The sequence below is a fragment of the Lissotriton helveticus genome, chromosome 1_1 (assembly GCF_964261635.1).
Source record: "Lissotriton helveticus chromosome 1_1, aLisHel1.1, whole genome shotgun sequence".
Lineage (NCBI taxonomy): Eukaryota > Metazoa > Chordata > Amphibia > Caudata > Salamandridae > Lissotriton > Lissotriton helveticus.
Genome location: NC_136057.1, coordinates 515,220,712 through 515,247,268, shown reverse-complemented (window position 1 = coordinate 515,247,268; position 26,557 = coordinate 515,220,712). Strand labels below are relative to the sequence as shown.

Here is a 26,557-nt window from a genome sequence, read left to right as displayed (position 1 = left end):
GGATATGCTCACCACCTCACTAAAATGTGAATCCATGGAATTGCTTTGCCAGTACCTTGCATGAGCACTGTATCGGATAGAGAAGCCCAAAGATTTCTCTCTTGTCAGGGGATTCTTGCATACCCTAGTCAAGGTAATCCTAATGATTCCCATGGTGCTTTGGGTGGCCTGGTGACAAGAGCCATCGCCTAACCTGCATTTCAGGGAATCCATGTGAATTTCATCAGGCCTTCTGGTCATGCTCGCAGGCTGGTAGAATAGAAATGTGCCTAGCTATGTAATGGTAAGTTTCAATTCTATTAAGGACACAGAGGCGAGGATTATGCTAATTCTCTCTTTGCTTCATTCTTTAACACACTTCATAGCAGCCAAAAGAGAACCTTTTGAGACAAAAAACAACAACTCCCATGAACCATGGGGAGATTCCACGTAATAGTCCTTGCACAGCGTCCAGTACCATTCCATTATGGCAACTCCTCCTCTTTCTTCGCGCGAAGTACGTCTAGATCATCATCCCTGGTCCTGTTCGACCCGTCATTTCCTAGCAAAAATAAAAACAGGCTAAGGCACCGAAAAGAACTTGATGTAGCTATATCAACAGTTTATCTCCAACAAACGACCAATAAACTTATGAACAATTTACTTACCACCATACGGAGAGGGTGTGCACCAAAGGTGCTCCAGGTGGGATAATCCTCGCGTCCGTGTCCTTAATAAAATTGAAACATACTGTTACGTAGCTAGGCAGATTTCTATTCTATGTCAGGACCGGAAGCTTCGGATTATGCTAGTTTAAAGCTTACTTACCACCAACTGAGTGACCTCCACTATGGTTTGAAATAAAGCCTCATGAAGTCCTCTAGATGAGCCCCCAAAGAGAAAGCTTTCGAGGCCATGGCCCCATGTGCCGAGTGGGATCCAAACTGCTTCGTGTCAATGCCTGCCTCTTGCATGACCCAACAAACCGACCTGGCTAAAGTGAGGGAGGAGACAGCCCTATGAGGCTTCTTTATGGCAATAAGTAACTGGCGTTCACCTGGAGGACAAAACTCTTGAGTCAAGTTTTCATACGCCTTGAGACAACACACAACACACAACTTGGGAGCGTCTGGAAATGCTGGGGAGAGCGACTTGGTGCGGCGCCCTATCGTGAATGGATGGTAACTCCATCCTGGGAAAAAACTCTTGCAGAAATGTCAAAGGCTCTGACATCCGAAACACTCCTACTGGAGATCAGGCAGAACAGCATAGCCAGCTTGGCTGAGAGTTCCTTTAACAACAGATATTTATTCGTCTGCCAGGAAAAACAAATTCAAAACCAGATTGATGTCCCATACCGTAGAATACGGCGGCTCTGGGGGCAAAGAGAGGCGAATGCCCCTCAGCAATCTGCAAACTAAAGGGTTGCCCCCACGGGAACCCCATCCACCGGGACATAGCCTGCAGAATTCACCGATCTCATGGCATCAATAGAACGGTATGCCAAGCCTTCTGTAGCCAGATCAGCCAAGAAATTCAAGATCTGAACAATGTCTGCTGTCACAGGATCCAAGTGCCTCCGAAGAAACCAACGAAACCATCTAGTCCAAGCGGACCGGTAATGTTTAGTGGTACTGTCAGCCCACGCCTTGGAAAAAAGGTGTTCAGCTGGTCACGATAGGCTTGGGAGCGGCCAGCGTTGCCTGAAAGTCGCCAGGCCATCAACTGCAGGGAACCCTGAGCTGAGAGGTAGTGCGGCATCCAATACGGGTTCAGAAGAAGATAAGGAAACCGGGGTATTCGGATTGGAGAATCCCAAGAAAGTTCCAGTGGAATAGGAAACCAGACCTGAGACCTCCAAAACGGAGTCGCCATCACCACCTCTGCCTCCTGTCGGCAGATCTGGGCCGCCGCTCTCGTGATCATCGAGAATGGGAGAACAGCATAACTGTTCTCCAGACTCCAATCCTGGAGGAAAGCATCTGTGGCCGCGGCAAGCGGATCCGGCCTCCAGCTGAAGAAGCGCGTTACTTGATGGTCGAGGCACGATGCAAAGAGGTCCGCCGGGAAAGGGCCCTGGTGTACCGCCAGCCACTGGAAGACTTGTGGGTCTAACTTCCAGAGGCTGGAGTCGTGCAGGTGTCTCGAGTGCCAATCTGCAACCTGTTTGCCTGGCCCAGGAGATAGTCTGCTGTCACTGAGACCTGATTGGCTAGGCAAAAATCCCAAAAATCCTTTGCCAGGTTTGTTAGAGCTCGGGATGGTGGACCCCCCCAGGTGGTTAACATAGCGTACCGCGGATATGTTGTCCATCTTGAGGAGCACACAAGATTGAACCTTGTCCTTGGTCCAACAACAGACAGTGAAAGACCCTGCTAGGAATTCCAGGCAATTGATATGCAGGGCTTGCTTGTCTAATGACCAAACTCTGCCGGTGGAGATTCCCCACACCAAGAGCCCCAGCCCGATCTGCTGCCGTCCGACTTTATGATGAGGTCTGGAACGGAGCCAATTCATCCGCCCATTCCAAGCCTCCATGTGACTCAGCCACCACGCTATTTCCTCCCTCACTTCCGAAGTGTGCGTGACTGCCTGGGCATAAGTTTGCTCTTGTCGCAAATGATAATCCTTTAGATGCTGCAACGCCCGATAATGCAGTGGGACTGGGAAGATTGCTTGGATGGAGGAGGACAGGAGTTCCACCAGCCGGGCAATCTGCCTTTAAGACTACGTGACCTGGCCATAGTCTGGCATAACTCGTGGCAGGTTTTGGCCATCCTCTGGGACAGAAGCCTTAAAGAAGCCTGGATTGAATCCACAACGAAACCCAGAAAAAACACTTTCTGAGAGGGAATGAGGACTGACTTTACCTCATTGATGACAAAACCCAGGCCCTGGAAAAGGTTCACAGTCTGGTGAAGCTGGGAGCTCAAGGTCCTGGGACACTGATCCATGAGGAAAATGCCGTCCAAGTAAAAAAACATCCGAATGCCCAGTCCTCAGAGGAATTCCACCACCAGATAGAGCACCTTGAGGACAGACCGAACGGAAGGGAGGTGAATTCGAATACCAAAGACCTCCAATGGAGCTGGAGAAACCGCAGATGGGGAGGATGAATTGGAACCACCAGATAAGCGCCCTTCAAATCCAAACAAACCATCCAGTCCGACGGTAGAAGGACGTCCCAAAGGAGATGAATCTCCTCCATTTTGAAGTGGCGGTAAACCACCCATCCATTGAAATCCTTAAGATTGATGACTGGACGCCGCCCCCCGTTGGGCTTGTCCACAAGAAATATGTTGCTCAGGAAACTGTTGTGATGCAGAACCGACCAGCAGATGGCCCCTTTGTGTAGATGCACCGCGACCTCCTCGTTGATCAGTTCAGCATCACGGGCCTTGAAGCAAATGGGATGAGGCTGGATCTCTTGTCAAGGCTGGTTACAAAACTCCATATGGAAACCCTGCACGGCTTGAAGAACCCAGGCGTCCAAGTTCATGGACCGCCAAGCGTCCAGGAAGCCTTCTAACTGACCCCCAATGAGGACCGAAGAAGACGATATAGCACTTATCGGTTGAATTTCCGCCTCCAGAACTATTCTTGAGGCATCCTCGGCCCCTGAAACACTGACCACGGTTGGGGTAGAAGTTGTTGTAGTTGGCGCTGATATTGTACTGACCGCGCCCGAAGCCTTATCCATTGGGATGATTCTGCTGTAAGCCAAGGCCGGACGAACGGCCCCTGCCTTAGCCGGCTCCTTGGAAAATCCGCTGGTTAAACACTAGCTTAGTGCTTGACTGCGCCTTATCCAGCGAGGTAAGGGTCACTACAAACTTACCGAGCTTCTTAACAAAAGGATTTCCAAAAAGGCCCCCCTGGGAAACTGCACCTGCCTCTGAGGAGGCCAGGTCCCTGAGCTTTGGTTCAAGCTTGATCAACAAAGAGCAGCGATGCTCCGTTGACAGCGCACAATTCGTGTTGCGAATGAGAATGATGGCCCGCTGGGCCCAGTTGGAAAGCACCTCTGGAGAAATAACGAAGCCAGGCACTGTGGCCCCCTCTGCCATATCTAAAATCTTTGTCATTAGGCCAATGGCATCATGGAGCTTATCCTGACAAGAATGCCATGATCTATCGATGCCTTTGCGTGGGTCCTTCATATATTTTGCCCGAAACTTGGCCATCTTAGAGCCTAGCTCTGGCGTACCGGCCACCTTGTCGTCTAAAGTGGGCCTCAGGCACTCCGGCTTGAGGCAGCCCCTGGCCTCCTTCTCAAGAGGTTTGCTGAGACGACCCACAACAAACTTCGCCACCTTCTCTCCAGGGGTCCAAGCCGCGGACCGAGGATGCACAATATCATCTGGGTCGAACATGCCGGAATCATCCCCTGCTGTCGAGGGGGAGGTAATTACAGGCCACCAAGGCCGTGAACGCCCTGCGTCATCCTCTGAGTCATTTGGGGACCCCACGTCAGGGTCAGGAGACACAGGGTCAGGAGTCCCAGGGGTCTTTGGGGACCTCAAGGGACTTGGAGGGGGAGGGAAGGAGTCCCTTGCACCAGAAAAGCATACTTCAGACGTGCAAAAGCACCCTTGTTGACCCCATCTGTGCACTTCTTCTTAGGCGGAGGGGCTTCTTCGCCCGCAGGGAAAGGAGGAGGGGGCGCAGGAGAGCCAGTGTGTGACTGGGCCAAACTCGCACACTTCTGTACAATTCTATCTGACAGGTGCTGCTCCATGGGACCAACCACCCCATGGACCACCCTATATACGGAGGAATCAACTGCCTCAAAAAACGAATCATCCCACTGTAAGTACGACTGGGACTCTTCACCTCATACACACACTCTTGTGCCTCCATTATCCTAGGAAGCGCAGAACAAGCTTGCAACTATGGACACTCAGAAAAGATTTGTGGCCTACCAAAAGGGTTTAAAGGATTCAAGCGCAACTACGCTGCAAAGGGTTAAATTAAACATCTGGGGCTTCCAGAAACGATAACTTGGTCAGACCTAAGGACTTCGATATGGTTTGCACCACCCTACGCAAAGACAGTATATATAAAATATAATATCTCAGCCCTCAGGAAACCTGACCGGGCTCCGCTGTCCCAATGTGCGCAGAAAAGGGTCAAAATTGCCACTTAATGTGCGCGCTCGGTACCAAGAAAAGAACAAGTAGTAATGTGCAAGTTATTCGCCCGCAGGCGTTAATGCAACAACCACTGCAATACAGACCCCTGCCGGGCGTGAACAATCAGCATTTTTTAATCATTTTTTTTTTGCAGAGTTTTTATATAGCGCGAACTAGACCCGAACCGAATCGGGTATCAGAGCGCTTTACATAGCACCAGTTACATTACATGAGGACACACATTCATTTTTTTTTTTTTCAATGCAGGAGATACAGACCTGATAAGCGGGCATTCGTGGCACAGCGGTGGAAAAGCCTCCGTCAGCGCAAACTGACACAGCGCAGTCTCCTCGTTTTGAAGAGATGCGCTGTGGGAGCAGCAAAATGGAACAGTCCGCCTAGCGGCTATTTCAAGCACTGCAACTTTGAAGGCGCGGCCGTGTAATTAAGGTGTCGTAACCTGCACACAGGGCACTAGGACCCTGAACAACGACTGGTGGGAGGGGACAAGGAACCGGACACCAGTTACGGTCAAGGGATGAAAAGGGGGCAGACGCACAGGAACTGGGGACGGGGCAAGACGTGGGGAAGCACGCTGTAATAAAGAGTATAAACATACCTGATAACAGTTACCGACTCCTTTCGTGCTTCAAGTCTGCCGACACGACAACTGGCGACGAAGGTGGGGGAGCAAAATCAAGCGTGTGGCCGGTGCCCAGCAGTACCAAAATACGGAGCCAGGAGCCCACCCTGGTCTGTGTGGCCAAGCAGAATGATGGCACAGGAGCCCACCCCGGCCGCAACAGGCCCAGTGAAGGAAGACAGAGCATAATCATCTTGCCGGGGTCGGTAAGAAGCTTCCCTGAAAAGCGTCTTGAAAAGAAGCGCGAGAAACTTCGGAAGTCACGCGCGAGATCTCGCGAGAATAGCGGCGGCAATTTTAGAATCAGGCACAGCGGCCAATAAGAAGCAAGAGAATACCGGACGCCAATTTGAGGTCAGGAAAATAGAAGAACACAAAGGAAAATAAGAAAAGAAAAGGGCAAGAAAGGCCAAGTACGTGAAATAAAGCGAAGAAAAAGAAATAGAAGTGACAAAGACAGAGATGATGAGGAAGAAACAAGGGCATGAATAGAATTAAGCGCAAATAACAGGAACACAGAGAGACAGCACACAGAACAAGAGAAAAGAGCTCAAAAGAAGCCAGTGAAACCACAGGAAGTAGTGGAAATCAAACAAACAAAGACGAAAGAAGATAATAAAGTGAGAAAGAGGCGCCACAGCCCCCAAAATGACTGAACAAAGGAGTGAGAAGCAGAGAGCTCAATACCGCAGACCCCCTCCATTTCAACTTATCTGAGCCACAAGTAGGGATCAGATAAGAGCGATAGATTCGCAAGTTTGAACGTTACATGCGCGCCACGGATGTAACAGACGCCAAGCAAATGGATCAGTTTCTAAACCTTGTAGGCGATGAAGTAGACGAAGTACTAGTGACACTCCCGGATGAAGAAACGACGACATACAAAGGGCTAATAAAGTGCCTCTCAGACAGGTTTGATCCATAAAGAAACATTGATTTTGAGAGATACACTTTCACAATTGCTTTTCAGCACATAGACGAATCCCTTGATGACTTTGCGACACGGCTACGCAAGCTGGTAACACACTGGGAATTTGACAAGTTTGACAATGAACAAGCAATTTGCCTGCGCAACACCGAGGGATGTCGTGACACGGAATTCCGCGCACGAATTCTGAAAGAACTAACCTCGCTGGAGAAAATTCTATCGTTGGCGAGGGCCGAAGCGAGGGCGATGGCACAAGCAAAGCAGATGGAGCGGGGCAAGAAACGGCGAATACAACAAGCAAACCGCATGGTTGGGAGCAGCCGCACGAACACCTGGAAGAAAGGGAACAATGAGCAGTCAACAAGGAAACAACAAGAGAAGACCTGCTACAGATGCGGACTTGAATTCTCACACACATGGTCAGACATGCAGGAAATGCAATATGAGCAATCACTTCGCAAGCGAATGTCTGGGAGTACAATTCAGAAGTGAGAGGGGAAGACCGGGAAGACCGCGAATGATGACGAGCAGGTATGCCAGGCACATGGAAACGGCAAACCGCAGTTCATCGGCTAAATCTGAAGGCGAAGCGGAGGAAGAAAAGGTAGAACGACTATACCTATTGTCCGATGCTGCTGCTGTGTCTGCAGAAGGAGACACGGGCGAAAAAGCATTCACCTGATGGAGAAGAATCAAGTAAAAAAAAATGAGATTGTGACAATAGATGTGGGGCAACACAAAACGCGTTTCGTGCTAGACAGCGGAGCCACATGCAACATCATGTGTGTATCCGAATATGAGAAAATGGAAGTAAAGCCAGCGCTGGTGCCATCCAGAGTTGACGTATTCAAGTGGGGATCAAGAAAACAAGTGATGAACATGGGAAAATTTACAGAGACACTGATATATAAAGGCCAAACAAGCAGGAAAAACATACACGTACTAAAGGGTGACATTCCAGCACCATGCCTACTGAGCAATGTCACGGCGCAGGTAATGGGCCTCCTCGCCAGGACGTACCACATGTCAGAGAAGAAGAACATCCTGCGAGATTATCCCAGAATATTACATTGATTAGGGAAATTAAAAGGACGACAAATAACACTGCACGTCAATGAAGCAATAAAACCAGTAGTTCAACACCACAGGCGAGTGCCAATACACTTGCAACCCCAAGTGGAGGAAGAAATACAAGCATTGCTAAGTCAGGACATCATAGAGCCGGCAGAGGGACCGACACCATGGGTTTCGCCAATAGTGGCAGTGCCAAAGAAGAACACTTCCAAAATCCGCATCTGTGTTGACATGAGAATACCGAACACAGCAATTGAACATGAAAGACACCCTGGACCACACCTCGACGACATGATCAGCTTCCTGACAGGAAGATGCCGATTCTCAAAGCTGGACCTGTGCAAAGGTTATCATTAGCTAGAGCTTGACCCTCAGTCCAGATACATCACAACATTCTCCACGCAGATGGGCCTCTTTCAATACAAGCGACTAAGTTTTGAAATCTCAGCGGCGGCTGAAATATTTAAAGAGACAATAAGGCAAGTAATAAGGCCGGTAAAAAACAGTCTGAACTACAGTGACGACATTCTGGTGTTTAGTAAATCGGATGATGAACATGACAAAGCTTTGCGAGATGTATGCTCCCAGTTGAAACAAGCGGGGCTAACGCTAAATGAAGACAAGTGCGAAATTGGGCGAGACGAACTGGTGTTCTTCAGACACATCTTCTCCAAAAAAGGAATGCAACCAGATCGCAGCAAAGTGGACAAGCTAGAAAAAGCAAAACATTCGAGCGACGTTGCAGAAGTGAGGTTGTTCCTTGGGCTTGCCAGCTACTGCGCGAGATACATAAAAGACTTTGCCACGGTAAGCACACCACTGAGAGAACTGACGAAACAAGGCCAGACATTCACGTGGACAGAAAACTGGAACAAAGCATTTGAGGCCATCAGACAGGCAGTGATAGCGGTGGACCATCTTGCATACTTTGATTCTCTGCTATGCACTGAATTATCGGTGGACGCCAGCCTGGTGGGGCTGGGAGAGATTCTGGTGTTTAGTAAATCGGATGATGAACATGACAAAGCTTTGCGAGATGTATGCTCCCAGTTGAAACAAGCGGGGCTAACGCTAAATGAAGACAAGTGCGAAATTGGGCGAGACGAACTGGTGTTCTTCAGACACATCTTCTCCAAAAAAGGAATGCAACCAGATCGCAGCAAAGTGGACAAGCTAGAAAAAGCAAAACATTCGAGCGACGTTGCAGAAGTGAGGTTGTTCCTTGGGCTTGCCAGCTACTGCGCGAGATACATAAAAGACTTTGCCACGGTAAGCACACCACTGAGAGAACTGACGAAACAAGGCCAGACATTCACGTGGACAGAAAACTGGAACAAAGCATTTGAGGCCATCAGACAGGCAGTGATAGCGGTGGACCATCTTGCATACTTTGATTCTCTGCTATGCACTGAATTATCGGTGGACGCCAGCCTGGTGGGGCTGGGAGAGATACTGGCGCAACACAGGCCAGGCAAAGAATCACCAAGATGCATAGTGGCCTACGGAAGCAAAAGCCTGTCTGTCGTTGAGAGGGCGTACTCACAGCCGGAGAAAGAAAGCCTCGCAGTAGTATGGGCATGTGAACACTATCACATGTTCATATATGGGAAACCATTCACCATCATAACAGATCATCAGGCCCTAGTAACAATTTATGTAAATCCTAACGTGAAAATACCGCCCAGAATAGAGAGATGGGGCATACGACTGATGGACTACAATTTCAAGATCGTACACAAACCAGGGAAAGAGCACAACCCGGCAGTCTACATGTCACGGCACCCTCTACTGCAGGCACTTGAGGCAACATCTATGATGGAGGAGTACCTGAACTGTGTACTAAAACACAATACTCCAGCATCTATAACGATGGAGGAGTTGGAACTAGAAACAGAGAGGGATGCCACAATGCAAGAGGTCAAAACAGTAACAAGACAACAGAGGTGGAGGCATGTCAACAATAACAGCATCATGGAAAAAGGGGTGTTCAAAGAGGAAATGCTGGCATTCAAAAAGATTCATGAAGAGCTCTCAGAAACGAAAAACTGAATAATAATGAGAGGAACAAGAATAGTGATGCCAAGAGCACTGCGGAGACAGACGGTGAATTTGGCGCACGAATCACACAGAGGCATGGTAGCAACAAAGAAACTGCTACGGGAGAAAGTGTGGTTCCCGGGTTTAGACAACATGGTAGAAGCCACAGTCGCACACTGCCACATCTGCCAAGTGGCGGGGCAGCCAGCAAAGCTGGAACCACTACAAATGTCAGAGCTCCCGAAGGCAGTGTGGACCGAGCTAGCAGCAGACTTCTACGGGCCCCTGGAAACAGGAAACTACCTGCTTGTAATAATTGATGAGTTCTCCAGGTTTCCCATTGTGCAACAAGTATAGTCAACATCAGCAAGCGCAACGCTGCCAACTATGGACGACGTCTTCGCGGTGTGGGGCTCCCCGCAAACTCTAAAGACAAACAATGGGCCACCATTCTCGGGGGAGGAGTTCAGAAAGTTTATGGACTATCTAGGGATCCGTCACCGGAAAATAACGCCCCCGTGGCCACAAGCAAATGGCATGGCAGAAAGATTTATGGGAAACATAAAGAAGGCTGCACAAAGAGCAAAATTGGTGTGGTGCAGATATCAATAGGGCAGGCTGTGTGCCAAGTATTAAGAGACTATAGAAACACTCCTCACAGCTCCACAGGACAGTGTCCCACTGAGCTAGTGCTGGGCCGATCAAGCAGGATGAGGATACCGCAGCTGGAAGCAGCAGCGAAGCATGAGCAAAGCAGCATTGCCGCCAAAGATCAAGAAGCAACAGCGAAATTGAAGACGTATGCAAATGCAAGGAGACACGCCACTCCGGCGCAACTAAGCAAGGAGACAGTGCGGCAGCGGCAGCTGAGGAAATCGGACAGCCCATTCTCAAAGGAGCCGTTGACGATGACTGAGTTAAAAGGGCCCATGATAACAGCATTGGCAGGACGCTACCACGTCACACGAAACAGCTCACACTTCAAGGAACTGAAGATCATGGAAGAAGACGGAGGAGCAAGCGCAACGGGAGACACGAGACAGGATGAAGACGTGCAGATGGACAAAGGAGAAACACGGCAGAGAAGAGAATGCTAAAGACCAAAGAATCTGATTGAAGAGATAGATTTGAGATGTCCTCTCTCTCTCTCTCTCTCTCTCTCTCTCTCTTGCGCTCTCTTGCTCTCTCGCTCTGTCTCTCTCTCTCTCTCTTGACAACAGTTGGCATCAAAAATATCGCTGATTTGTTTGCAACAAGGGGGAAGATGTTGTCACCTGGACACAGGGCACTAGAACCCTGAACTCGCGTAAATGCGAGACCTATTGCATTGAAAATGCTTGTTTGTGCTTGCTATGGAGCCACTGGCCATCACACTAAGACGACTGGACGGGGGAGCCTGGGATATCCTACTAGCTGACACACGTCACACAATGTCCTTATATGCTGACAACATCGTGGTATACAGGGCCAGACTGGGAACCAAATCCGGCCCTGGCAAAGAGCTCGGCCAGCCCCTCTGAGTGTGACTGAAGTGTTTGTCAGGGCAAGTTTCGGCCGATTTTGTTACAGGGCCGATTTTGCAGCTATGGGCCCTGTAACAAAATTGCCCCTAGGTGCCCATAATCGGCCTCCACCCTGGCGGGCCACTGGTGAAAAGCCCGGTGCCTGCTACGGCCAGTCCGGCCCTGGTGATATACAATAAAGACATAAAGGGAAATCACACAGAGATAGCCTAGGCCCTTAAGATTTTTGGTACCACCTCCAGGATACACTTTAAATTATCTAAATCTTGCTTATTCCCACTTCAACGTAACGGCGCTCCGGCAGGCCTGGATTGGAGTGGCAGGACAATCAAATAGGGCAGAGTCTCCTTCCCTTACCTGGAGAGTGGGATCTACGATGCTGACAGGCACCGCCTCGAAGGGAATCTCATCAAAACAGTGTCCACCCTCAGGGCACAAAGAACATTTTGGAGGACTCTTCCGCTCTCAAGCGTGGGCAAGGCCACTGAAATTGTGCCATGCTGCAGCTGTGGTGTTTTCCGTATAATTATTATTTAGATGTATTTGCCACATAATCCATCATCTACTGCATAATTTGCTGATTTTTTCTAGCTCAAATGGGTCAAAAGTTACTAAAAATGATGTGTTGCTGCGCAGTCCATGATCTTTTGTAAAGGGTGAACGGCCACATTTCAGTTGCTTATTGAAGTATTTAAAAGCTAAACTGTTACTAATGAGGGAAAACCTTCGGCCAGCCGCTCTTCATGTGTAAAAACAATGATAATGAAGTCATGCCATCATAAAATTGGCTGCGTTACGTCACATATTTTTCTTTTCTTGCAGTACAATTTAGTCAACGGAGCCGTATAATTTGGTCCTCCCGCCTCGTAATTCCATTGGCTCTGCTCATGGGGAGCATTACCGTATAAAACACTGATGTTGCCCTGTCTCCTGTATTATTTTGCTAATCTTCCAACCCACTTCACAAGGAGGTTTATCCGCAAGTGAGATGTAATGCCCGGGGAGCTTATATGGCACAACGGTCAACACAGGGTGACAATGGCTAAACTGCACCTCCCAGTCGAGCAGGGTGGGCTGGGGGCTCTGAGTTTTAAACACTGCTGTTTCGCACCTAGCTCCGGTGGACGTGTCTCTGGCTCGAGCAGATACAGGAACTCCTACTCCCAGGCACCAAAGTTGGACAAGGGCGACCTTGGTTATGACATACAGCATGGAGCTGTTTCACAAGAAATCTAATGATCAATAAATACCCCATGCCCTGGTCATCCCCTTTCTTGATTTGTCTATGATCCTAAACCACCTTATGAATTACGATCGGAAACATTGGGATCACGCAGGCATCACAACATTGGGAATTTAGGGAACAGTTCGACATACACTGGGGACACACCCTGAACCAGTGCGTCCAGGTCCACACCCTTCCAGTTAAATGGCACACTACTGATCAGAGGCGGCATTTGTTTGTCCCTGCAGCCAGTAATAGAAGCACGGAAGTGGTTTTAAAACCTTTATCTCTCAAATATAATTTTGTACTGTTCCTTATGCTGTTCCTTAAATTCTGTACTGTTGCTTTCATTCTGTACAGTTGCTTTCATTCTGTACTGTTCCTTAAATTCTGTACTGTTCCTTACATTTTGTACTGTTCCTTAAATTATGTACTGTTCCTTTAATTCTGTACTGCCATCACATTACGGAAGAATTTTTGCATGCATAAAGCCAGGCTACATGCTGAGAGTACTACTGCTGACACCGCTGATTGATAAAGGCACCTGTTGTACCGTAATGCCTAAAATGTCAATAAAGATGGTTAAAACATTTTTTTACATATATATATATATATATATATATATATATATATATATATATATATATATATCGAATATAAGACCATCCAAAAGACGTGATAGACAATCATCCGGCACTCCAAGGTAGGGTTTTAAAAGACACTCAGTTTGTTTTGTCTTGACGAAATACATCAAGGCGTTTCGGAAGTCAAGCTTCCTTGTTCACGATGCCGAGCCATCATTTTTTCAGGTTTAAAATACAATACACAGTGGTAGTAAAAATCAACAATGGACACAATGTTTCGCCGGTAAGGCTTTGCCTAGCACACGGTGGCGGCCATATTTAAATGTGTTACTATTAGTATTCACAAGTATATGTAATTAAAGCTTGCTTTCCACTGATTCTCAAGTGTCAAAATGTTCCGTCTGAATACATGGAATTTTGTTACCATAATTCTTAGTTATTAATTGGGAATATTAATTCCTCAATTTTGTACATTTGTATCACAACACAAATTATAACGAAATTTTGAATTATACAAAATAAAAATTCAAAAGTGCAAGTGCATCGAGAAATCTTGGAGTTTCAGCTTTTTTAAAACTTTTTTTACCTTTTTTTAAAGGTGCAACGGCTAGTGCCTATTTCTGTTGGGTGCTGGTTTTAACAAATTCAAAGTGCCAGAGCAATAGTACAAAGAATGCATTATACAATCATTATTACATAAACTTCAAGTTAATTCACTGTAAAGTATAACCACCAATGGATATAATTTCTCATGATCTATATACAATTAAAAGGCAGATCATTGTTCATATCCATTTAAAATTCAGTTTACAAAAATCCCATTAAAATTTAGCTCATGAATAGCAATTTTATCTAGCACCTTTATAGTGCTTGTGCTTATGTAAACAATGATGGTTTCTCAATGTAAACATATCGCTCCCCTTAATGTAAACAAAACTTCAATATAGTACCATGATATAAAAATAAAGTGCAAGTGCATATGTAAACACAATGTAATTTCTCTATGTAAACATTTCACTCTTTTCAATTTCTAAGATCCCTTCAGGTACAGTACAAATAAAGTGCTTGTGCTTATGTAAACAATGATGATTTTTCAATGTAAACATATCACTCTCCTTAATATAAACAAAACTTCAATACAGTACCATGGTCTAGAAGTAACGTGCAAGTGCATATGCAAACACGATATAATTTCTCTATGTAAACATTTCACTCTTTTTAATTTCTAGGATCCCTTCAGGTACAGTACAATAATGTCATTAAGTGCTAATGCATAATAATTTCTCAATTAAACAAACCAGTCTACCCAACTTAATGGCACAAATCCTCTATTTTCGTATGTCAAACTACTACCACTGTATAAGAATAAAGATTTATTTAAAACAATCAATCCATAGTCTTACGTGCAGATTCTCTTATTCTAACTCTTCATCAAGGTCATCAAGACAGACAAGTGTAAAGGTCCTCATCTACATTGAGCCCATACGGTTCCTTGCAGTTGAACTCTAGAATAAAATATGTTTCTAATTTACAGAGTTCTCTTTCTCTGTCCCCCCCTCTTTTTTCTTGGGTACTTCTGCTATGCATGTGTATTACAGGCTCACGGGATTGCTCTGGTGATGGGACTCGAAATGTCTAGCAATGGGATATGTTCTGTCTTGGTTTACAATCGCTCGCCTGTGTTGAAGGATTTGTTGATGAACAGGCAGAGTGGTGCTTCCTATATATATATTTTTGGACAGGAGCACTGTAACAGATATAAAGCAAAACTACTTTTACAAGTCAGAAGACTCCTGATGGTTACAGTTTTGTTAAAAAAAATTCTAAAATCTGTGTGGTTCATGCCATGTTGGCAGGCCTTACATTTAGAACACTTTTTAAAACCAGGTTTCTGTTGTAGCCAAGTTGAGGTACCCTTCTTTTTTTCAACGAATTCACTTTTTACAATCAGGTCTTTAAAAGATTTGGACTTTCTATAAGTAACTTCTGAATTTCGTTTTACTCTAGTACCCAATACAGGATCATTTTTTACAAGATGCCAGTGCTTATTCAGGATAGATCTAATTTCCCTGTGTTTTACATTAAAGGTGGTTATAAATCTAGAGTTATCCTGGTTTACCAGATGTTTACTTTGTTCCTGCTGTTTTTTCGCTCTAGAGGGTTCAAACAGAATCTTTTGTCGCTCCAGATTCTCAGTTTTAGTTGATGCCCCTTTCAATATATCTCGATGATATCCCCTTTGGACAAATCTCTGAGTCATATGTTTTCTATCCTGTCATATTTGCCCTCACTGCTACAAGTTCTCCTAGCTCTGAAGTATTCTCCAAAGGGAATGTTTCTAATTAACACAGCAGGATGAGCACTTTCTGCGTGGAGAACAGAATTTCCAGCAGTGGCCTTACGAAATACAGTTGTCTCTAACTTGCCATCGAGGGATTTAATCGGAATATCCAGGAAATCTATTGTGGTTTTGCTGTAATGCCCTACAAATTCTAAATGTAAAGAATTTTGATTAAGGTCATTAATAAACAGTTCGATGTCTGTCTCCGTGCCCTGCCACAGCACGAAGACATCATCAATGAACCGAACCCAAAACAGGACATGTTCAGTTCACTGGTCCAGGGGACCGCCTCCGAGCACCCGTTCCTCCCACCAGGCAAGGTGTAGGTTGGCATAACTTGGTGCGAAACAGGTGCTCATCGCAGACCCACGTTCCTGCAGAAAGAAATCATCACCAAAGAGAAAGATGTTTTTTGTGAGGCACCATTCCATAAGCTCTAAAACAATTCTGATCTGGGAGGCAAATTGTGCTGGTCTTCTATTGAGAAAGTGTTCACTTGCTCTTAAGCCATCGGTATGTCTAATACTAGTATATAATGTAGAAATATCCAGTGTCAACAATACCATGGTCTCTTCATCCCAACGAATATCAAAAATACATTTTAAAAAGTCAGTTGAATCTTTAATATAGGAGGGAAGTGATCTAACTATTGGATTAAGAAAATATTCAATATAACGTGAAGCATTTTCAAACAGACTACCACAAGAAGAGATAATAGGTCTCCCTGGTGGGCTAGTGGGGCTTTTATGTATTTTAGGGAGCATGTAAAATACTGGGATTACTGGTTTCTCTCTCTTGATAAACTTATATTCGTCCCAGCTTAAAGGTCCTTCGTCTCTCCAGGTATCTAGTCTCACAAAGAATTCCATTGTTACTTTTTCATATTCTTTAGGACTGATCCTGCTATAGCAACTACAATCCTGCAATTGACTGAGCGCTTCTTTCTTATACTGCTCCCTCCCCCCATAAAACAATATTCCTTCCTTTATCTGATGGTTTTATCAGGAGTCCATCTTTTTCTTGCAGTTTCTTCACCGTCTTATGAAATAAAGCTTTCTTAGGATCCATTTGCCGTTTACTTTGGTTCTCCACAGAATATAGATTTTTTTAAGATCTCTGGTTACATTTTCTCCAAAAATATCCAAATTGTCTCTCACAGTTTGAGGTAAAAATCTGGATGGTGCTCTAAACGGTGTATGATCACTCTTATCTAGACCAGTTCCCATTCCAGTTAAGTGCACACTTTCAATCTGACTAGTATCATTGAGCATGGAAATCATGTCTTCTAACGCCGGTATATCATTGACATTAAGGAATGCCATGTTTTCGTTGGATACGGGAGTCTGTTCTTGAGCTGGAAAATTAGTTTAATGATGTCCTGCATGCAATTTAGATAACTTGAGTTTACAGATGTAGCAATATAGATCCATTCTGCTATTAGGATAATTGTACTCATTATTATCACAAAAAGATAGTCCTAATTTTAATATCTTCTCCTCATCCTCTGTAAACTCCACAGAACTCAAGTTTATTATTGTTGCATTATCTGCCAATTTCTGGGTTATTTCTTTGTGTTCGAGCGCAACGATCTTTTTGTTTGCCAGCCTTGCGCTCCTCCTATATCCCTCTCCTCCACTTCTTTGTCCCCTCTTCCTCGGCCTGTTCCCCAACCCCTTCCTCTTCCTGTGCGATGGTCGGATTGTTGCTCCATTAGTATAAAACGGAATTCCTCTGTGACAGCCAATCGTACATTCCTAGATCCTCTGCTGCCTGCTTCATCTGATTCTTGCTCGGAACCATTGTCTGAGCTGACTTCACTTTGTGAGGCATGTCCACTGTGGATTTTCAATCGCCTTGCCATGTCGAATTTCTTGGCAAAGGTGTAAATTCGCCCAGATTCCTAATCAATACAATCTCTTGTAAATTTCGGCGTTTTTCTATCTTTTATGCGTTTCTCGTATTTATTTTTCCAGTCTACCTTTCAGATCAGTCTTAAATTTATTGATTCTTACTTTGTCGTCGTTTTTATCTAGGATGTCGTTTAGTTCTTCAATCTTTGCCATCACTTCCAAGCATTCTTTTTCTGCATATTTCACTAGAATGTGTATCATGTTGGTGGAGCTGGTCGCACTATTTTACACCCGCTCTCCAAGCATTGTGACATCAGGGTTTTCGTAGGAGGGGGTAATCATGATTCTAAGTCCACGTGGGACATGTCCCACTTGTAGATATTTACGTTGGGATGCCACTTCCCACCAATGTGAGATTTCCCTCTTTTTTAGCTTTTCATAGTTTTGTAATTGTTTATTTAAATCTGTATTGCCAATTGGGGCAGCCGCCCCTCTTTCCTTCTGTAGCAGTCGAGCTACTTTTTCAAAAAGTTATATAGCACATTATAGGTCATTAAATGAAACATAACAGAGGTTTTTGCACAGCTGAACTCACATATTTGAAGGTGCTCACACATGAAGCAATGAACTGTTGCTGGGAGGTTGGAGTTGTGGCAGGGCCACTCAGCATTTTATCCTCCTTGAAGGCATAAAATGAGCAGCTCTGTGCATTGCAATGGGATCAGCATTTCGTTTCAGCTCTATGAGACTGAACAACTGTAACAGCATGCAGTACAGTAAAACATTATCAGTATGTAAACACAGCGTTGTGCTGTGACACCCGCATTTGTTTTATGGGTTCTAAACAGAGTTTTAGGAAGGAGCAGATTACATTTAGGGCAGATCTCATTGAATGGTAATGGAATAGTCAGCCCGGGGCAGAAGGGGTTAAATCCATGCAGGGAGATCAAACCTTTCTCAGGTGGGCCTTGGGCATTAGCATACAGCTGAGATTTGAAGCTTGGTGTCCTAGAGCTAGTGGAGTCGAGTCTGTCCACCGAGAGGACAGACCGCTCAGGGACACAATGATCTCTGCTGAGGCTGGCGTGTGGTTTCACGCACGGCTGCCATAGCACTGCCCCGAGTCCTGTCGTCCTGATCGGATGTCCTGGGTGAGGTGTCCTCTCGTACTTCGTGTCAGTTACGTTCCGCTCTCCCGAAGACTTTGTAATGTTTTATCTGCTGCTTGGTGGGGCTGTAAATAACAGGCTACTCAGCGGTACTCTGCTTGTGGACATTGGAAGGATGAAAGGCTGAGTCAGCCTTTCCTGGATCTTAACCTGTGCCCCGGAGGTTCACTAAAATCTTTGCTAGCAGGCGTTTTTACCCTCTGAGGTGTCCTCTTTGCCCTGTCGTCATTGGAATTCGCTGTGCTAGTCAGAGTCACACGCCACAAATCTGAAACCACAAATACTGTCAGAAGTAAATAGCGCGTAGAATTTATTTGCTTACTTTCACCGCTGATCAGACTGTTGCATGAACTAAATGTGAACGTTCCTATAGCTCTCTAGGCGCTTTTGGTATTACTGAACTACCACAGTCCCTATGGTGCGCCGCTGATAAATGATGTTCCACATACAAGGAAGTAGCAGGAATAGCCCTGGTTGCTGGGAGTTTGCTCTGGTGCTCACCGGTGCAGCTGGCCCTGTGCTGGTGGTGCGAATTGTTGCAGGGCCCCCGCATCACCCATGCTCCCGAAGTGCACAGTCAAGCGCGTAGCTGGCAAGCACTGTACCTCATCACTTTGTACAGCCTTTGTGATGGCAGCAGAGAGCAGGGGGCTGGTACCTGGCTGGCACCAAGTGCAGCGTGTAAATAAAATAATTACAAGCCCCTCCTTCTCAAATACCTCTAGGGGCCCTCACTACGCGCTCTCCCTGAAACACACCAGACCCATTTAACAAGCCCAGGAGTGGTGCGTGCGACTCGTACTAATGAAAACAAGACTTCAGAAACATGAGCTGCCACTACACGCCCCCTATAGATAAGAAATTCCTTCACGACAGCCGTGATGCTGACGACCCAGTCCAGATGGGCCATCCAAAAGGGAGACAGGGCGGTAACCAAGAAGCATTCCTTTCAATGGGAAACCAGCGTTTAGCATAAACGTTGATGCGACCCAATAAAAATGATGGGCGGGGCTTCAAGTCCCCTTCTGAATATCTCCTGATTACAATAGCCCTCGTAGAGCGATTAGCGCATGCGCGCTGAAATGCTAGGTGAGACCTAAAAACGTAGCCAAAGCAAATTGAAAACAATCAAAAGCAATTGACAGCACTCCCCGGAGGGCGCCTTTAACAACGCGCCTCCCGGAAGGTATAAACACGGTAATTAACCACAGATTAGATAACCACACTAGGAGAAACAAGAAAAGTACACTCAGCATAGAAAGAGGAGTTGTCATAATGGATGGACCAGATGCTGTTACTGGACACTGTGAAATGGCTAATACATGTAATCTCCCTATGGTTCATGGGAGTCATTGTTTTTTGTCTCAAAATTTTCTCTTTTGGCTGCTATGAAGTGTGTTAAAGAATAAAGCGAAGAGAGACTTAGCATAATCCGAAGCCTCACAGTCCTGACATAGAATTCTGGGAGATTTCTTGAAGGGACAAATGGGCTACCAGCTCTGAGGTGTCAGGCCCCAACCCCATCTTCCTGCCAATCCATTTAAAATCTGTGTCACAAGTACCGCCACCCGATTTTTATGTGATGGGGTTTTTGTGGGTAGATAGTGGTGGCAATTGTGAAGACAAAATGCTGAGTTATTTAGGAGCAAAGCCCGTTTCTGTTTTTAATTGGCGGCTACTGAGTTGGTTCTTATTGTACAACATACAGATACCTAAATACTTTGATAGATTTGAAATGCTTCAAGAGTGTTGTTATACTTTTCAAAAAATATCTTTCTCCCTCTAAGTCTCAGACTTCTTCCACCCTCAAACTCGTTAAGCCCTAAGTGGCAGCTGGTAGGTACCTGTGGCATGGAGACTTACCTGGTGTCGCCAGCTGCTGCCTCTCCTCTGTCCTCACTGTTTTCCTGGCTCCACACAGAACCCAGGCTCACAGACTCCCCTATCCAATCACAACACCAGCAGGCCAGCAGCATTGTAATTTGTCAGAATACCGTGGTCGGTGATCAGACTAGCAGTGGGAATCTGTGCATGTTCTACACCCAGGCCGTGCAATAGAGCCTGGTGGAATACATGCTAAGTGTGGATAACAGTTTGGTCGGCCCAAGACGGCGGGCCAAACCATCTTTCTCACTTATGGTGCACCCGACCACTCATCCTCCATTTGACATCACGTGATCCCAGCCCCGCCCCAACCTAACCTGGCTGCAAGCTCCATACAAAAAATTAAATGATAATGTTCTGTTATTATCATTTTATTTATCCTTTGCACTGCTCGGAGAGCAGTGGGGTGATGCTCCTCCGCCTTAGCGGAGGAGCAGCCACTGTGAAGGCCCCTTCTCCCACTCATTACATCATCTCTTGTGGTCCCAGATGTGCTAAACGTCATGCAGACAGCACTGAGTTGAAATATGTAGTCCTGCATTGTGCAAATGGAGAAAACAGTACAGAGCCATATTTACATAGAGGTTGCACGCAATACAAAGTTTATGTGCAACGTTAAGCAGCGGGCTTGGTAGCAAAGTCATGCCATTGGCTACTCGCTTGAAATTTGTACTTGAGGTGCAATTTCTAAAACCATTTTCCTTGCAATGAAAAAACCATTCAAAAGTAAATTGCACAAAATGTGAAATTACACATTATGAATGGAATGCAGTATTCTGTTTGCCCTTTGTTTGCGCCTAATTTCATGAAGCACTAGGATTTCATGCAAAACCAGATTGTGCTACTTTAGTAGATCAGGCTTCATGTGACAATCTATAGGTGTTTGTGCTATTCGCACTCCATTGCACTTGTTGTGCAATTCCCACTTTGAATAATGGTCAGACTCCGAGTTTGGGACGTCACTTGAGTGTTGAGAAATGTTAGTCTCACAACCCGGTACATGCCAAAGGCCCAATTCAGATGGGACACTCCCTATTTTGCAAGATGACATTTTTTTTTCTTCTTTTTATCCTCATATGACCTCCGTAGCTTGAGCAACCTCTCGATCTGATCCACCCCTGCTGCTTTTTACTGAGGGGTTCAGTCTCAGCTGATGGTCTCGCCAGAGCACACCATGAGCAGACCAAGAGGTTTAATCATTGGACTCTGTGTAGCAGACTAATCAGAACCTAGAAAGTATAACAGGTTCCAGAATGATCCCACTTCAGTTATCTCTCTATAAACATTAACATTAACCTACTGGTCTAAGTCCCCAAAGTATCTCACAGAGTTCCACCAGGCTCTCCAGGTGGGGGGAGTTGCCTGGCGCCATAGCTTACAGAGCTCCATCCCGGCTCCAGACCAGTTTATTCTGTATCCCTGAAAAACCTAATGCCCCATCGGGCGTCGATATAGTGCCAAACATAGTAAGAGAAAGGCTTACCTCCACCTCCGCACCCAGGATGTCCAACAAAGTCTTATCCACATTGCCGCAGTACTCTTGAATAAAACGGCAGAAAGGGCAGGAAGTGAACACATGGATATCATCCGCCTTCTGGGCATCACATCTCGTACATTTTGCTTCTCCATTGCCCTTAATTTTAGAAAGTTTGAGTGGGGATCAGTATAACCTGTGGAGCGTAAAAGAGTGGTTTCTCCTTAGTGCTGCAGATTTAACCAACAGGTAAAGTGTGTCTAAGGATACTTGCCATAGAATTTTCAGGTCCTCACTCGGCAAACACTTCTCCAAGACCTGATACGGATATTCCAGTTTTCTGTCGGCTGCAGTAAGGAGATGATTGTACCACTGTGTGACTTCCTTCTTTTTCGGGTTCGAATCATGTAACTCATCTTCCATGGGATTGTCCTCTGGAGGGGACTAGTGTTGACTCTTGCACCCTGATGAGATTTGGTAATACTTAAACCTAGAGAGTGCACCACTGGTAAGATTCCTCCAAAAATCCCAGGAAAATCATTTGCTACCCTCCACGATATCCTTCCAGTATACAACTCCGGCGTCTTTCAATGGCTGAACAAGAGCATCTAAAAGACACTCTGGTGTTCCTGGAGAGTCCCACACTGGTGCCCATTCACTGTAATAGGACAACTCCAAACAGACCCGGCAGTCCAACCACAACTTAGCCGCTGTAGGAGAGTAGGATCTGCTTACTATGGTTACCCCCACTTTTTGCTGGTGTTTCACAGTTTTTTGCCTTTAGTCTGGCTGGGGCCCTGCTAACCAGGACCCCAACCTAGCTGCTTCCTCTCTAAAATGATTGCATGTACTTTAGGTAGACTCCAGATTGGTTACTGGGTTACCCTTATGTGTCCCTAGTATATGGTACCTTAGGTACTAAGGGCATAGGTACCCCAGAGGCCTACCAGGGGCTGAAGCATGTATTATGCCAACCCTGAAAAGCCTTCCAAAATGGCACCACAGGTCTGCTACCGCAGCCTGGGTAAGGTGGTGCATGCACCCCTTACTAAGATATAGGTTTCCTATATCTACCTTTAAACACTGACACATATAAACCTATAAGTCACTCCTATGGCAGGCCTTATCATACCTGAAGGCAGAGTGTTTGATTTTGTGTGAGAGGGTGCCCATGCATGAGCAGGACTCCTCTGCAGCTTTCGGAATCTATTCTCTGAAGCTGTTCTGTGATACAGCCAGACGATATACTTTTTTTTTTTAATATTTCTTTTTATTAATCACGAAACAATGAAACAAACATAACAATTGCATTGGGAATACATCGGCATTATCACTGCAGTGCTCGGAGCAGAGGTCGTCTCGCAAACAGGACATAAAACAGAATAGTCAAAGCTTGGAATCAAGGGGAATCCAGAGTGACCAAATCAGTTCGCCTGGCTGGGGGAACACAAATATCCCCCCTGTACACATTCCACGGCCCCCATATTTTTATCCACTTCTCAGGGCAGCCCCTCGCAACATACACAGCACGCTCTCTGAATATACACCAGTCCAAGTCTTGGGCCCACTTGGCGCGTTGCGGCGATTGGGTGGCTCCCCATAGTTGTGCTATATTGCGCTTGGCAATCATATAGGCCAGCGTAACCCATCGCTTTAAATATTGATTAAGATCCGTGGGTTCCCAAACATTTAAGAGACATCTGCGCGCCTCCAATCTCGTCGCAATATCTCCACAGCCTCTCTTGCATTCCCCATTTGTACTCCATCCCATCCTCACCAGCCCTGGACCAGTAACATAAGACCTATGTAGAATCTTCAATTGCACCAGACGCAACCTCATCTGTATCGCTACTACCTTGGGGGAAGACACAGCCTCAACCCAGTCCTCATCATCCAACTCTAATCCATCGGCTACCCACGCCTCCCTGATAGACCTCAGTGGGTCTTCCATGTGATTGATCAACTTTCGGTAAATCAAGGAGATAGTTTTTTCGGGTAGCTGCCCATCCAATACACCATCTTCAAGGAGGGAGGCCTCGGGGAGGGTGTCTCCTGGCATGACATGAGATAGAAGGGCATGTCTGACTTGCAGGTAGCGGAAGTGCTCTTTATTATAAAGGTGGTGACTCTGCTGAAGTGCCCCGAAGGTCAGTATTTCCCCCCTCCCCCAGACATCCTTTATCTGACTAATTCCAATCAACTCCCACCTGTCAAAGCCTTTGGTGGTCCAGCTAAAGAGAGGGGTCGCGAGAGTCAATCTCCCTTCCCATCCCAGATGCTTATTAGCCGAATGCCAAACCCTTACTGCATGTGAGGTGGGACCCGCAAGAGAAAACCGCCCCGGCCGATTATACAGGGCCCGAAGGAAATCCCCCTCGGGGGACTGACTACGATCCATAGCATATCCAGGGTCTCCCGGCAGGCCGTAGACTACCTGATTAATAGCTGCCAACTGGGAGGCCCAATAATATTTCCTCAAATCGGGGAGCCCAATACCACCATCATACCAGGCCAAGGTGAGTTTGGTATAGGCAATGCGGGGTCTACCATCCCAGAGCATTTTATGAGCATTCAATTTATAGAGCTCAATGGGAATACCATTGGGGCCTGTCGCCTTCCCTGAGTTGATGCTCCTAATAGCTCCCCCAATTTCGTCATCCGTAATAGCGGAATCCATATATTTCCGGTCATCATCGGACAACTCAGGCATAATAATATCTCTAATCATCTCAGCATATTCAGAGCCGTTATGTATATCCGACGAAAATAGACATTTTTATAGTAACAACCGAAGGAGTCCGCGATCAACTGAGGGTCTGTTAGAGGCTCAGGACCACCACTGTCAAGCTCAGGGACTAACCGAGAAGCGCGATCTCCTCGCTCCAGCCACGCTAAAAGCTTACCAGCCCTATCACCATGTTCATAGATCCTACTCTGAACCTCATTATGATTCTCAGCAGTCGCATCACCGGCGACTCGTTCTTCCAAGCGGGCTATCTCAGCCTCAGCCGCATTGATTTCCGCTAAACGTCTCCTTTTCTTACCCGCGATGAGAGACACCGCCTCTCCACGCAAGACCACTATATAGGCCTCCCACAATGTCTGGGACGAATCCACCGTCCCCTGATTATGCTGAAAATAGCGTTCGGAAGCACCACACAGTTCTTTCTTAATAACTGGGTCTCGAAAATACCAGGCATTGATGGGTGCAATTCTACCTACCATAGGCTGTCCCATCTCTACTCGAACCCAAACTGGGGAATGATCGGAGATACTTCTACCCAGATGACGTGCCTCCCTGACTGTGTCGGCCATAGCAGCGGGCAATAGGATGTAATCAAGCCGTGACATAGAGCTGTGTGCCGCCGAGAGATGCGTATAACTCCTAAGTACAGGATTCAAGAGGCGCCAAACATCAACCAGACCCAAAGAGTCCAAGAACTCGGAAAGCCACTGACGCGCCGGAGGAAGCGATCTCGGCAGGACACGGTCCGAGCTGCCATCCAGAACAGTATTAAAGTCACCACCCAGGACCAGGAGACCAATTGGGAGCAAGAGGAAAACATTAGCGAGATCCTTAAAAGTGTCAGATTGGAGGGCCGGGGGAACATAAACAGAAAGGAAAGTAACAGCTTTACCCCCGATCCTCCCAGACACTCCCACATATCTGCCCCGCTGGTCCGACCATGTAGCCTGCACCTCAAATGGAAAAGCCTTCTTCACCAAGATCTCAACTCCCCGAGAGCCTGTCGTAAACCCCGCATGTGCGATCAATTTATAACCCCCTCTATGAAGGGCCATACAGCAATTGCCCACAAGATGAATCTCCTGCAGAAGTACCACATCCGGCGAGTGACGCCTGATAAACTGACTGACCATGCCCCTCTTAAGTTTGTCCCCCAGACCATTCACGTTCCAACTCAGCACCCAAATCCCGATCTCTGATTGGAGCAAGACATTCACCCCACTCCCCCACGCACACTCACATCCGTAAACACCCAATGCAATTCAAAATGAAACCGAAACCAAAAAAACAGCAAACAACCCCCCTCCCTCACTCAGAAGTCTTCCACCCTCCCTGCACCCCTGCATCAGGACAACGCCCCAACCCCAACTCGCAGTGTGCCTGTCGCCCCACCCAACAATGGTTACTAAAAGTAGGAAGAGGAGGCGCCTGCCGTGCAGCCCCCAACCCATCCCCCCAAAAGAATCGTCCCAAAGAACAAACTTTTTAGTCCAAATCAGTACAGTTACATGATAATAAAAGGCCATACCCCCCCCCCCCGCTCAAAAACCAAGCAAGCGCTCAAGAGTCTCTCATTCTGGGCCCTGCCAACCATCCTCAGTGTCCTGTCTCTGTTCTCCAGTGTCATCAGGTCTCACAGTGTCTAACCAGTCCGACGCCATCTCCGCATTATCAAAAAAACAAGTTCGCTCATTCGCTTCGAATCGTAGCTTAGCAGGATATAGCATAGAGTACTTAATCCCTTTGTCTCTCAACCTCCGCTTGACTTGGAGGAAATTCTGACGCATCCTCTGTACAGCTTGCGTAAAGTCCGGAAAGAAGAACACGGTGACATCCTCATACCGTAGCGGGCCGTCCATTCGCGAGGCCCGTAGAATGGCATCACGGTCCCGAAAGTTCAGAACCCTCGCGATCATGGGCCTAGCTGGCCCCCCCACCCTCGGCGGCCCGCCCGGCACTCTATGCGCC

At 46.5% G+C, this 26,557-nt stretch overlaps 1 long non-coding RNA gene across 2 annotated transcripts in view; it reads right to left on the bottom strand.

Annotated features, from left to right (window-relative positions):
- Positions 1-320: 320 nt before the first annotated feature.
- The window catches only part of LOC144812985 (uncharacterized), a 156,368-nt gene continuing 130,131 nt past the window's right edge, over positions 321-26,557 (bottom strand). For both annotated transcript variants that reach the window (XR_013606915.1, XR_013606914.1), the window contains one exon: positions 321-541. This is a non-coding gene — a long non-coding RNA (uncharacterized LOC144812985). The remainder of the gene's footprint in view (positions 542-26,557) is intronic.